This window comes from Juglans regia, chromosome 12 (assembly GCF_001411555.2).
Source record: "Juglans regia cultivar Chandler chromosome 12, Walnut 2.0, whole genome shotgun sequence".
Taxonomy (NCBI): Eukaryota; Viridiplantae; Streptophyta; class Magnoliopsida; order Fagales; family Juglandaceae; genus Juglans; species Juglans regia.
Window position 1 is genome coordinate 18,546,367 of NC_049912.1, and position 12,171 is coordinate 18,558,537.

Here is a 12,171-nt window from a genome sequence, read left to right on the forward strand (position 1 = left end):
CCAAAATCGAGGGAAGAGAGAGAGTGTTTGCACGGAAGAAAATATTTTTTATTCCTTTTGGTCATGCTATAGTGACTATCAAAGATGATCCAAAGAACTAATTTACTGTAGCAAAAAGTCATCCCTTTTGTATTTGTATAATCCAATGCAGCACAATTTGAGACTCTATTAGCTAAACACTCCCATTAGATTTGCATTTGGGAGTGCTCTAAGGAGAAGACTTCACTTCCATCTTCAAGTGCTATAAATATTTAGATTCATGTTTGTTAGTTTTTGGATTGTAACATTTATATTATTACAATATGGCTATATTTGTTATAGTTGGGTTATAATACTTGTATTCTTTTAATATGCTTATATTTTTTAGAGAATATCTTCAAATATGATTTGGTTTTTTTTTTTGTTTTTACATCCTTCAATGAGAGGGTGACACATCATTAGTCTATTGTATTTATCATGGATCTGCATCCAAATTATAAAATATATTTTTCCTTCTTATGAGTCCGTTTATCTCTCTTTGCTTTCTCTCTAGTCTCTGCCCCATGAGTCTATTTCTCCTACCAAGTCATCTCAGTCTATACAATTGAGAACAATTAAACCTCACATCACAGTTCTTCCCATTCCAATGAAAGACATATTTTTGTGAAACTAAAAGGTTAATCATCTACATTCTTTCAAATATTAAAATCATTGCAATAACTAAGAATTACTTTGTTTTTTTCTCCTTTGTGTATTGCTCATATTATTTTTTCATTCACTGAGTAGAACTAAAAGAAAAAAGTTGCCGATAAAGAATCAATCAAGGCTCTTACAAGCAATTATTAGAAACAAAAATCCAGCTTTCTCTTCTTCCTTCTATTCCAAGTTTTCTTCCTCCAGCCACAACCTATTGTACAACCCACTTATTGTCCTAAACATGAAAACAGCACGCCCAAATATTGGACTGAAGAGCCAATTAGTCATCAACATCCTACATCATATCTACTAACAATCCATCTACAAAGATTGCTTAGTTCCCCATAAAAACCTACCTTAATCGCTTCACCTAAAAATCTAAATAATATTGAAGGTTCTTTTCCCATTTTGGATCTGTCGACGAGCTTGGGGAGAGAGATATCTCAACGATGGCTTGAAGGGAGAGAGAGAATGAGATTTTGTGGGGGAGAGTGGAGAAAGAGAGAGGGGGTGTATATGTCGTGCTAGATATGTGCATGTATTCTATGTTATGCTTCTACCACAATTATGATATACCACATGCATGTCACCCTCTCATTGGGGGGTGTAAATCCTATTTTTGCACTGCATCGGGTTCGAAGGGCCCTCTATTTTTTAATGTTGGGATTTGAGCTTATTGTTATGTTTATGTTAATCAAGTCATACGGGTTATGCATTCAGTTTAACCTGTTTACATGTAACAAGTTGTATCATGTTAACATAATTCTAATTAATCATTAAATGGGTTATGCGGTTCGTATCATGTCACCCACTACTTATATAAATAGAGTTAGGGTCTTAAGATTTGACCCATTTAATTAAACGAATCGTGTTCTGATTGGCTATATAGTCAAATACTTATGACTTGACATGACACAAACACAACTTGTGAACACGAATCGCCACCTCAACATAGATTGCAACCTATCCCATGCCAGATTGAAATATTAATTTAGGTTGAAATACTAGAGACCAACACCAACGTTTTGGTAATTTTGAATTCAGTTATAAAATCCTTATTTTTTACTTTCTTCACATGTTGACAATCCTTTCCACTAGTTGAATGTCCATGGCCACAGCAGCAACCACCGTTGCAGCCAGCACTTTCAGTCCCTATCGCAGCAATGCTTATAGCCTCCATCCACGACTCTGATACCTTGCATAATTTTCTATATTTTATTATTTCTTAATTTTAAACTTTAGTTTAATTTTATTTATTTTTGTCGGTTGTAGGCTTCATTGTTGTCATTTAACTTTTATTTCAGATTTGAAGAAAATGAAGACCCAAATTTTAACAGCCTATCATCTAAGGACTCCCTCTCATTTAAATGAAAATTTTATTTGAATATTAGATGTGGTCACCGGTGCTATTTGGGGATAAAGATCAAGTTGAATTTTTGAAGAAGAAAATTTGAAAATGCTGAAAATCAAAAGATGTTGAACAACGGAAAAAAAACCACAGAAGAAAATTCGAAGACACAAAAGATAGAAGAAATTTGAAGAGGATAAAAGAAGAAATTCGAATAGAGAGAGAGGCCTATGTTCAAGTTGACTTTTAGGATACTATAAAACGGCAAAATCTGAAGGAACTAAAAAATTGCAAAAGATGAAAAGGCTGAAGATGCATAAAAGAAAAAGAAGGGGAACAAAAAGACTAAAGACGCGACGAAAGTTGACGCATGAAATAAAAAAAAGGGAGAGGCTGAATGGCAAAAGATGAAAAAAATTGAAGAGGAAGACTACAGAGATAGTGGATTTTCTTTATTCCTCTCAAAAAATTATGGTTAATTCGTTTATGTTGAATTTAATTTTTAGCATGAACTAAATTTTCTTCATTCTAGGAAAACAATGTAATCTAGTTTCAAACTATACTTACTTTTCTATGCTAAATTGAAGTAACTCTCTGTTATATTCGTCTGATTTATTCCGAGTTTATTGCTTTGTCATTGATTAGATGATTTTGATCTTTTGATTTGCTTTCGAAAGAGGAATTATAAGTTAGATCTTAGATATTTTGGCATAGGTAAATATAGAAATCAAAAAACTTTTATGAACCTATGCAGATTAAAAAGTTTGGCTGTAGACTTTAAAACAAGTGTTTATGGGAGGCATCCCATAGAACTTTCTTTTACTCTTTTATTTTCATTTTGAATAATTTGGATTTTAATGTAGGTTTGTTTAGCAGGAATAAAGAGCTGAAAATTGTAAACTACGGTAGATCCACCACGAAACCAGAGAAATTCCTTTCATTTCTTCATTCTTTCTCACTTTTGAATTACAATGAGGACTTAATGTTTGGGGGTGTAAACTCCTATAGTCATTTTGTCTTCTTGATTGCTATTTATTTTATTTTACTTGTGATTCTAGATGTCTTGAGTTGTTGGATTCTCTTACCAAGTATGTATTTGAGTATGATTGAATTCTCTATGACTCTTAAATTTGTAATTGAGGATAGAATTGAGAAAAACTTTCAAAATTTTCTTTTATGTCAAGCTGAGCTTTGTGTGTACTTTGATTTAAATCTCTTCCCTTGAACATAATTGAGCACATAGTCATTTCTATTATTCCATTTTACTTATGAAGAGAATGAGTTGAATTAACTTAGTTATGGAAGTTCAATCTTGCTTTACTCTAGAATCCGTTGATGAATCATTGATATGAAATCCTAGTTAAAACCAAATATTATAGAAATGATCTAGGCATTCTTTGTCATAACCAAAAAACTTTCCTAGCCATCTTAGTTATCATGTCATCATTGCATAGTGTATTTTCCATAGTCAACCCCCTTAAATCTTATTTTACATAAGCCTTTATTTATTCTTTTAACTACATCAATATTCTCGTTCTAACCCTGAAAAATCATGATTTACCTTTTACAGTTTGAGAAAATACTTTGGTGAAAATCTACATTTAAAGAGAAAGTTAGTTCAAAGGAAATTATACTCTATTTGATCAAAGTGTGTGAAAAAAAAGGTGAAAAGTTGCACAGAGGTAATTTATTGATCATGCAGAAAGCATAAAATAGATAAAAGTCAATAAGTGAAGTTCAAATCACTTCAAATTCTTTTATAGGTGTAGTTGGTATTGCTTCATTAATTACAGTAATAATAATGTCACCAGTATGAGCATATCGTCGAGAAAAAGTTTCGGTTTGAATCTTGTGAAATTCTTTTTTATTGTTCTTTCCACCAAGTATTTTTTTAGTTTGCTTTGATTTCCCTAATCCATTTCTTTCTTAACCCTCACCCTGTGGCCTGTCATTACAACCTGATTAAAGACTTTTTGATATCTGATTTTGGTTTGACTATATTAGTGGAGAGGATTTCAGAAAATTGAATTTATGGGTTAAGTTTTGAGAGAATTCTTCTGGTCATAGTTGTTCTACTTTTATCTGAGTTTGCAAGTGGTTTGGAGCTAAATTGACTATCTCACACACACACACTCAAGGTCTTAGCTTTAGGTTGAAGTAACCTTTTAACTCTGGCTGGATAAATTGCTAATTTTTTTTATTGATTTTCCTGCTATCCTTGATATTAAAAGAGTAAGATACTAGTGATAAAATCTAATTAAGATCATGGCTTGGTGAGTGATGAGACTTCTCTATGGGTCCAGTTGATATCGTCTATAGCGATATTTTATTTCCTTTTATTTTTGTTTGAGGACAAACAAAGTTTTAAGTTTGAAGGTGTTTCATGCCTTGCATAATTTGCTATATTGTATCACTTCTTAACTTTAAACTTTAGTCTAATTTTATTTATTTTTGTCGGTTTTAGGCTTCATTGTTGTCATTTAACTTGTATTTCAGTTTTGAAGAAAAAAAGACCCAAATTTTAATAGCCTATCGTCCAAGGACTCTCTCTCATTTAAATAAAGATTTTATTTGAATATAAGAGCCGGTCATCGATGCTATTTGGGGATAAAGATCAAGTTGAATTTTTGAAGATGAAAATTTGAAAAGGCTAAAAACCAGAAGATGTTGAATGATGGGGAAAAAAAGCCAAAGATGAAAATTTGAAAAGCAAAAGATGGAAGAAATTTGAAGAGGACAACAACAGAAATTCGATTAGAGAAAAAGGCCGATGTTCAAGTTGATTTTTAGGATACTAGATAACAACAAAATTTGGAGGAACTAAAAAATTGCAAAAGACGAAATGATTGAAGATGCATAAAAGAAAAAGAAGCAGAACGAAAAGACTGAAGACGCGACGAATGTTGATGCGTGAAATAAAAAAAGGGAGAGGCTGAACGGCAAAAGATGAAAAAAATTGAAGAGGAAGACTATGGAAATAGTGGATTTTCTTTATTCCTCTCAAAAAAATTATGGTGAATTCGTTTTTGTTGAATTTAATTTTTAGCATGAACTAAATTTTCTTCATTCTAGGAAAACGATGTAATCTAGTTTTGAATTATGCTTGCTTTTCTAGGCTAATTTGAAGTAATTCTCTATTATATTTGTCTGATTTATTCTGAGCTTATTGCTTCTAATTGACTGGTCATTAATTAGATGATTTTGATATTGTCATTTACTTTCGAAAGAGAGAATTATAGGATATATCTTGGATATTTCAGCATATGTAAATATAGAAATCGAAAGACTTTTACGAACCTATGTAGTCTAAAAATCGCTGGTCTTAATGCTTTCTTACTTTATTAATTTGCATACTCTTGTGTAAAATTATGATTAAAAATAAATTTAACTGACTATCGAAAGAGGCTTTTGGATGGGTTTGGAGATTTTGATAACAAATAGAGAGAATTAAATTCAATTAATTATATGAGAAAAACATAGTGATGGATTCGGTGAAATCAGTTTCCTTGAAGTTCTTTTTTTCATTTATTCGATCATCAAACAACAACTTTCTTTTCGTTTAAATATTTTCTTTGAATTGATTTTATTTCAATTTGTAATTACAAAAAAATTTAGTGACTTTTCTAAATAAAGTCGAGGTTAGTATAATTTCGGTACTTGTCAAAAGTGAGTTACCAATCCCTGATGATGACACTCTGCTCATCACTTTACTATAAAATTACGATACTATGCACTTGCTGTTTTGCACTGATTAGACTCCACACCGGTTCATCTCTCTCTCTCTCTCTCTCTCTCTCTCTCTCTCTCTCTCTCTCTCTCCCTCTCCCTCCCTCTCCCTCTCCCTCTCCCTCCCTTCCACCCAATGGACAATTGATGTTTAACACGGTATATGGTAGTTCTTCTTTATTTTATATTTCGATAACCTGTTCAACATTTGGTCTACATTTAATTACCGTAGACATGATTGTTGAATGAGTGAATGAGTTCGTCTCCACTCTCCTCTAACATTGCCTCTCCTATACCCCGTTCTTCATACATTTATGTGTATCGCTATGACTTTGCTTATTCTCTATAGGATCCAAATTGTGGAGATGTCAGTAACGTTTTGAATTATTTAGGTTGAGTTGTTGAGCTACTGTAGTTATTAGAGCCTAGACCTAGGGGTATAATCGATCCAGTTCGGGTCGATTTTTTATATTTTTTAGAACAGAGTTGGTATACATAGGCTTTGAAAATTTAATAACCGAAACTGGACTGATTCACCACCGAAACCAAAACTTTCAGTGTTTTCGATTTTATGGATAAACAAATTTATACTCCAACAAAACTTTAGCAAATGATTGACCCAGATCCCTCATTTTATAATTTTTTACTTTTCTCTAAAACTTGTTCCCTTTTGAAGACTCCCAATAGCAACCAAAGTACAATAAAAAAACTTAATACAATTAAAAAAGAGATAAAAATACCAAGAGTCTAGATCACACAATTACAGTACCAAAATGCAAACCAAGAGTCTAGGTTACAAAATAAAATATTATAATATATATAATATAATATATAAAAATTATATTTAATATAAAAAACCATATGAAAGCATTTTATATATAATATAAAAAATTAAAAATATATATCTATCGATCCGGTTTCATTCAAATTTGTTGTCTTAACATCAAAACCAGAACCAGACAAGTTTATGTTCGGTTTTAATTATTAGGACCTGGAACCGGTTATGAATCGAACCGAAGACATCGGTTTGGTCGGTTTTTTCATCGATTTTTTTTATAGCCCTATTGGGGCCTTAGAATGTGTTTAGGAGAAGAAAAAAAATTATTTTTCATCCTCTCTTCATCCCCTATGTGACATTAAATGGGTTTTCTTATTGATACCGAATGTTTGAAACAAAAATCCTAATAATTTTGAGAGTGTAATGCTCTCATTAAGGAGTTTCTCGTAAGTAAATTGATTGATAATTTTTTCTAATATGACAACTCCTAAAGATTTATTACACGAAATGGTTCAAATCTTAGATCCCCCCGCGCGCGCGGGGGGGGAAGGGGGGGGGGAGGAATACCAAAACAAGCTTTTACCACTTAAGCTAATCCATAGGGGTTTGTTTAGTAGCAAGTGGTTTGGAATATAAGTAAAGGATAATAAATAAGTTTTCAATCATTTAATGTAACATTAAAAGAAGATAGTTAAAATGATGGTAAATAACACTTTTCTTACATAGAAATGATCTTAGAACGAGTAGTGGATGATGAAGTTACATTCCATTAATTATTAGAGTTAATTGAAAAATTATATTTGTAAGCTAGTCTGTTGGGCACACCTTCCACACAACTAATATACGCATAATTTAATTTGAAAATAAGTTTAAAAATTTGAATCTCGCAAACCAAATCTGTCTATGTAAGCAGGGTGAACGAAAACTTCTTATAAGTAGAAGGAGTTCTACAAATCAATCTCTGGGTTGTAAATTGACTTCCTTAGTTTCAAATTTTTATAATTTATTTGATAATTATGGTAAATAATTTAAGTGCTTCAATTCATACGTTAATTCATCTAACAACGAGATTGTCACATGACATTATTACAATGTGGCAACCAGTCAAAACTCGGCATGTGGCATGCAAAATACTACTTTAAGCATCTTATGAAAATGTAAGAAAAAAAAATCTAAAAATCATAATTAAAATCTAAAAAGATGTGAAGGAGACTTGTTTGGATGTTGATATGAGTCAAGTTATTTATGAATAGTAGTAAGTTGATATGATGGAGTGAGTTTTGTGGGGCTCACTTAAAATGAATTTAGATGTGTTTGAATGTTAAGATGAGTTTAGATGTATTTATTAGAAGTTAAAAAAGATTATGAGTCTCATGTTTAAAGAGGTGTTGAGTTGAAAAAGGTTGTGGGTTCACGTGTAAAGAGATTTTAAGTTGAGATGAGTTTAGTGATTAGAGAATTGAGTGTTTGAATGTTAGACTCAGTTTAAAATTAGACTGAACTGAAGTCTAAGTTTCAAACAGGGTCTAAAGTCTACACATAAATCTTACACATTACACAAGAGGTTACTCACTAATGTGACTTAATATAATATTTTAGATATACTTTATAATAAAAAGAGTTTTACAATATGATAGATCACAATAAATTATGAGTAATATTATATATAGTCATTGAGTGTGTAAATGTTGCGTAATTGTTTTGAAAAAGAGTAAAATTTATTATTAAATTTTTTTTATGTGAATCTTGCATTTACTTATTTTTTTAAAGAGATTGTTTGGCCTAGTCTGCGTTTAAAAAAAAAAAAAAATTTAAAACCCCTGCCCCGTCGTCTGTCTCTGTCGCTCATTCTGCCCATTTCTTCATTCTCTCTCACGCCCTCTCTCTTCTCTCCTTCTCTCTAGCAGTCTCTCTCTTCTCTCCTCTGCGTTTCACACCCTACATACCCAGCGTCGCCGCCTCCCGCTCGTGGTCTGACACCGGTAAATACTTCGCTCATCCCTCTCTCGTTCTCTCTCTCCCTCTCTCTCTCTCTCTCTCTCTCTCTCTCTCTCTCTCTAACTCCTCGATCTTTCCCTCCTACAGACGCTTTCTCTCTAGGTTTTAGGTCATGACCAATAGAGGCTACCTGAGTGAACGTGCGCCTCTCACCATCAAGGTATACCTCTCTCTCTCTCTCCGTCTGGTTTTCTCTATCTATCTCTGCCTGTTCCTCACAATTTTAAACTCGGATTTAACCTTGTTTCTCTGTGTTACAGAGCACTAGGAACATCCCTAGACAGCGCCGTCTCGCACTCAAATCCGACTGACCACCACTCCAAAATTTGGGTAAGCTACCCTCGATCTTTAGCCTCGTAACCATTGTTTAATTTGCGTGACTTTGATGTTTGGTGCCAATTGGGAGTTTGAATTGTCTCTGTTTGTATATTGGAATTTGTAGATTGAGTGATTTCATTGTTGATTGATATTTGGAGGGTTTCTCTACTTGAAATGTGTTGACGGAGAAGGAAATGGACGTAAAAAAAAGTGGGTTGGTTTTCTGATGTGTTGGGAGCATGTTTGTAAATGGTAATGTGCGTTGTGATAAAATTTGAGCGAATCCAAGGAGGTTGGGCTAATCTATTAGCAGAGTAGTGCGTGGACGTTGTACTTGGGCTATTATAAACCCAAGTCACCATGACGGACTATTTTTTTTTATGGGTTGTTCATGGGCTCACATTGAGCTATAGTTTGGGTTATGGAATCTTGTTAGTAAATTTGGGTTTGTACTAGTATGAGTTATTAATATGTTAAGAGATATTTTTCTCGATAACGTTGTAAACTGCTACCATTCAAATTCAATGTTTAGATAGTACACTCCAAAAGTTAGGTAAGTAGTTTGGTAGACTTTGCCTAAAAATTGATTGGGGTTGATTTTATGAAAAAATATGTAAAAACCCTCGGTCATTTTCTGCAAAATTTTGTTTCTCTGAATAAGAAAATGAAATATTTCTATCATGACAATAATAAAAATGAATATGAAGTCTAAGATTTTTATATGATTATATGATATTTATCTACTTAGTACTCTGTTTTGATATGATATTGAATATGAAAATCTTATGGTATAAAATTTTATTTTTGCTTTTGTTCTGATTTTACTATAGGTGTAAAATTGTGGTCTCTATTATTATGTTGGTACCAATATCTCTTTTTTTTTTTTGCACCCTTTTTGGAGACAAAGTGGTTATGCATGGGTCTTTCCTATGTCCACACTCGGTACATTGAGTTTAGAGGGGGAGATTTCATGTATGTTTCTGCTTGGTTGGCTGCCTAGATTTGCACAATCCTGCTACAAGGGTTAAACATGGTCTCTATTCTGTTATAATGTTGTTTTAGTTAGACTTATGCCAAAGGCTTTTTGTATATAGTACTATTGAAAATAAATGTTTGTAGATGAACATTTTTTTTTATTGACACCGAGTGTCTGAGAACGGCAACCCAACTAATCCCTCTGTGGAGGAACTTTCTTTTAATAAATGAATTTTACATGTTATAGAGCCTTTCTATGTATGATTTGGAGTCTATATTTGTATTGTTGGGATTTGATTTTAAGTAGCTGGAACTCACTCTGTAATCCTCTAGGTATGGGTGTGATAATGTCAGTGTGTAAACTTTCTTGTATAAGATTTGCGTGTAGAGAAAATTTCTCAAAATAATTTTAAAAATAGATAAAACAAAATTTGAAAATTAAGATAAACATTTAAAAAAAGGTGCAAGTATTATAACATGAAGTTTAAAATATCTAAAAAAAAACTCAAAACCTTATTAATACCATCTACTATAGACAACATGCGATGTGGGTTCATAAAAATTTGGGCCTTTCAGTTTTGTGGACTTGGGGTAGACCTAAGTTGTTCGGACATCGTAAGGCTGAGCAAAAATCCAACTCTGACTCTGCTCCGACAAGTTGGAGTCGTTGTCGGAGTATTTTTTTTTTTTGGTCCGAAAGTCAGAGTCGAAGGTGGCGTCGAATCGATTCTGACTCCGCTCCAATCCGACTCCAACTTTTCCATCCGACTTTGACTCCGATACTGTACACATGTTATAAAAATATATGTATTTTTCTATATATTAATCATATATATTTTATATAACTAGAACTTATATAGTTAGTTTAATTCAATAATATATTAGTATTAGCTAATTATTTTATAAATAATATACTTATACTATAATATAAATAGACTAACTTGAGTTATAATAGTTTAGTATTTGTAATCAATGAACATCATAGTATTACTACTATTTAATATTAATATATAATAAAAACTCAATAAAATTTGCACGGATGGGAGTCTCCTCTTTAATTCTCTCTCGAGATCTAGAGGTGGTGTTTTGAGTGCATCTTCAACAAGTTTTTCCATGTTCCCATGGAAAAACTTTAGGAGATGTGGGAAAATTTATAGTTTAACGAGAAAGAGGGAGAGGCTATTGCTGTAGAGGGAGAAGGGATCATGGAAGTCCTCAAAAAGGGAGATCAAAGTCTAATTAGGAAGATTTGGTCTGAGAGACAGATTGTGAAACAGGTTGTTGAATCAACTATGGCCAAGGTTTGGCGACTTAGTAAGCCAACCTTTTTCACTGATGGGGCAAAACACTTTTATCATTACCTTTGCCACCCATACAGATAAAAATCGAGTGGAGGATGGGAGGCCATGGCTCTTTGATGACAATATGTTTGTGATGAATGCTTTTGATGGGTATACTCCTTGTAGTAACATGTTTTGAAGTGGCTACCATGTGGGTGCAGTTTCATAACTTGCCACTGGTTGGTATGTCAAAAGGTTTTGGAACAAAGTTAGGGAGTTTGTTGGGGGTAGTGGAGGTTGTTGAAGTTGAAGTTGATGCTGATGATGTGGGGTGGGGTTTCTCTATGCATGTGAAAATCTTATTAGATTTAAGAAAGCCACTGGCGAGGGGTAGAACTGTGATGCTACAAGGTGTGAAGACATGAGTCTCAATACAGTATGAAAAACTTCCAAGGAGATGGGATATGGAGAAGATTTCTAGATTTTTACCCCCAAGAGAAGCATATAAGGTCTTCAAGTTACCAATTCCTGCTAACAATAAACTTGATTCTATAGTATGGGAACCTGAGAAGCATGGTGTGTTTAGTGTTCGAAGTGCCTACAAATTGTTCATAGCATCTAAAGAAGAGAGGCAGCTGGATGAGGTATCATATGGAGAGGAGTAAAGAAAGATGTGGAGAAAAATCTGGAAATTGCAAGTTCTAAACATAGTTAGAATTTTTGCTTGGAGGGGGTATGTCAAAATGATTTGCCAACATTAAAGAATTTGCAAGCAAAGAAGGTATTGACAAATGCAAGATGCAGATGGTGTAACATGGAGGATGAGGATATCAATCATGCCTTACTTTATTGTCCTAGACTCCAAGATGGTTACCTCAGCTAAACTTCTTACAGGAAAGTGCAGCACAAACAAATTTCATACATGTTGTGGATTTAGTAATTTGAAGGAACAAAACAAGAGAAATGGAAAAACTATTCTTATGTGCTTGGGGAATTTGGTATAGCAGAAACCAACTAATCTATGAGAATAAGAGGATAGCTCTAGAACAAGCAGTAGACCATGCTCTCTCAGT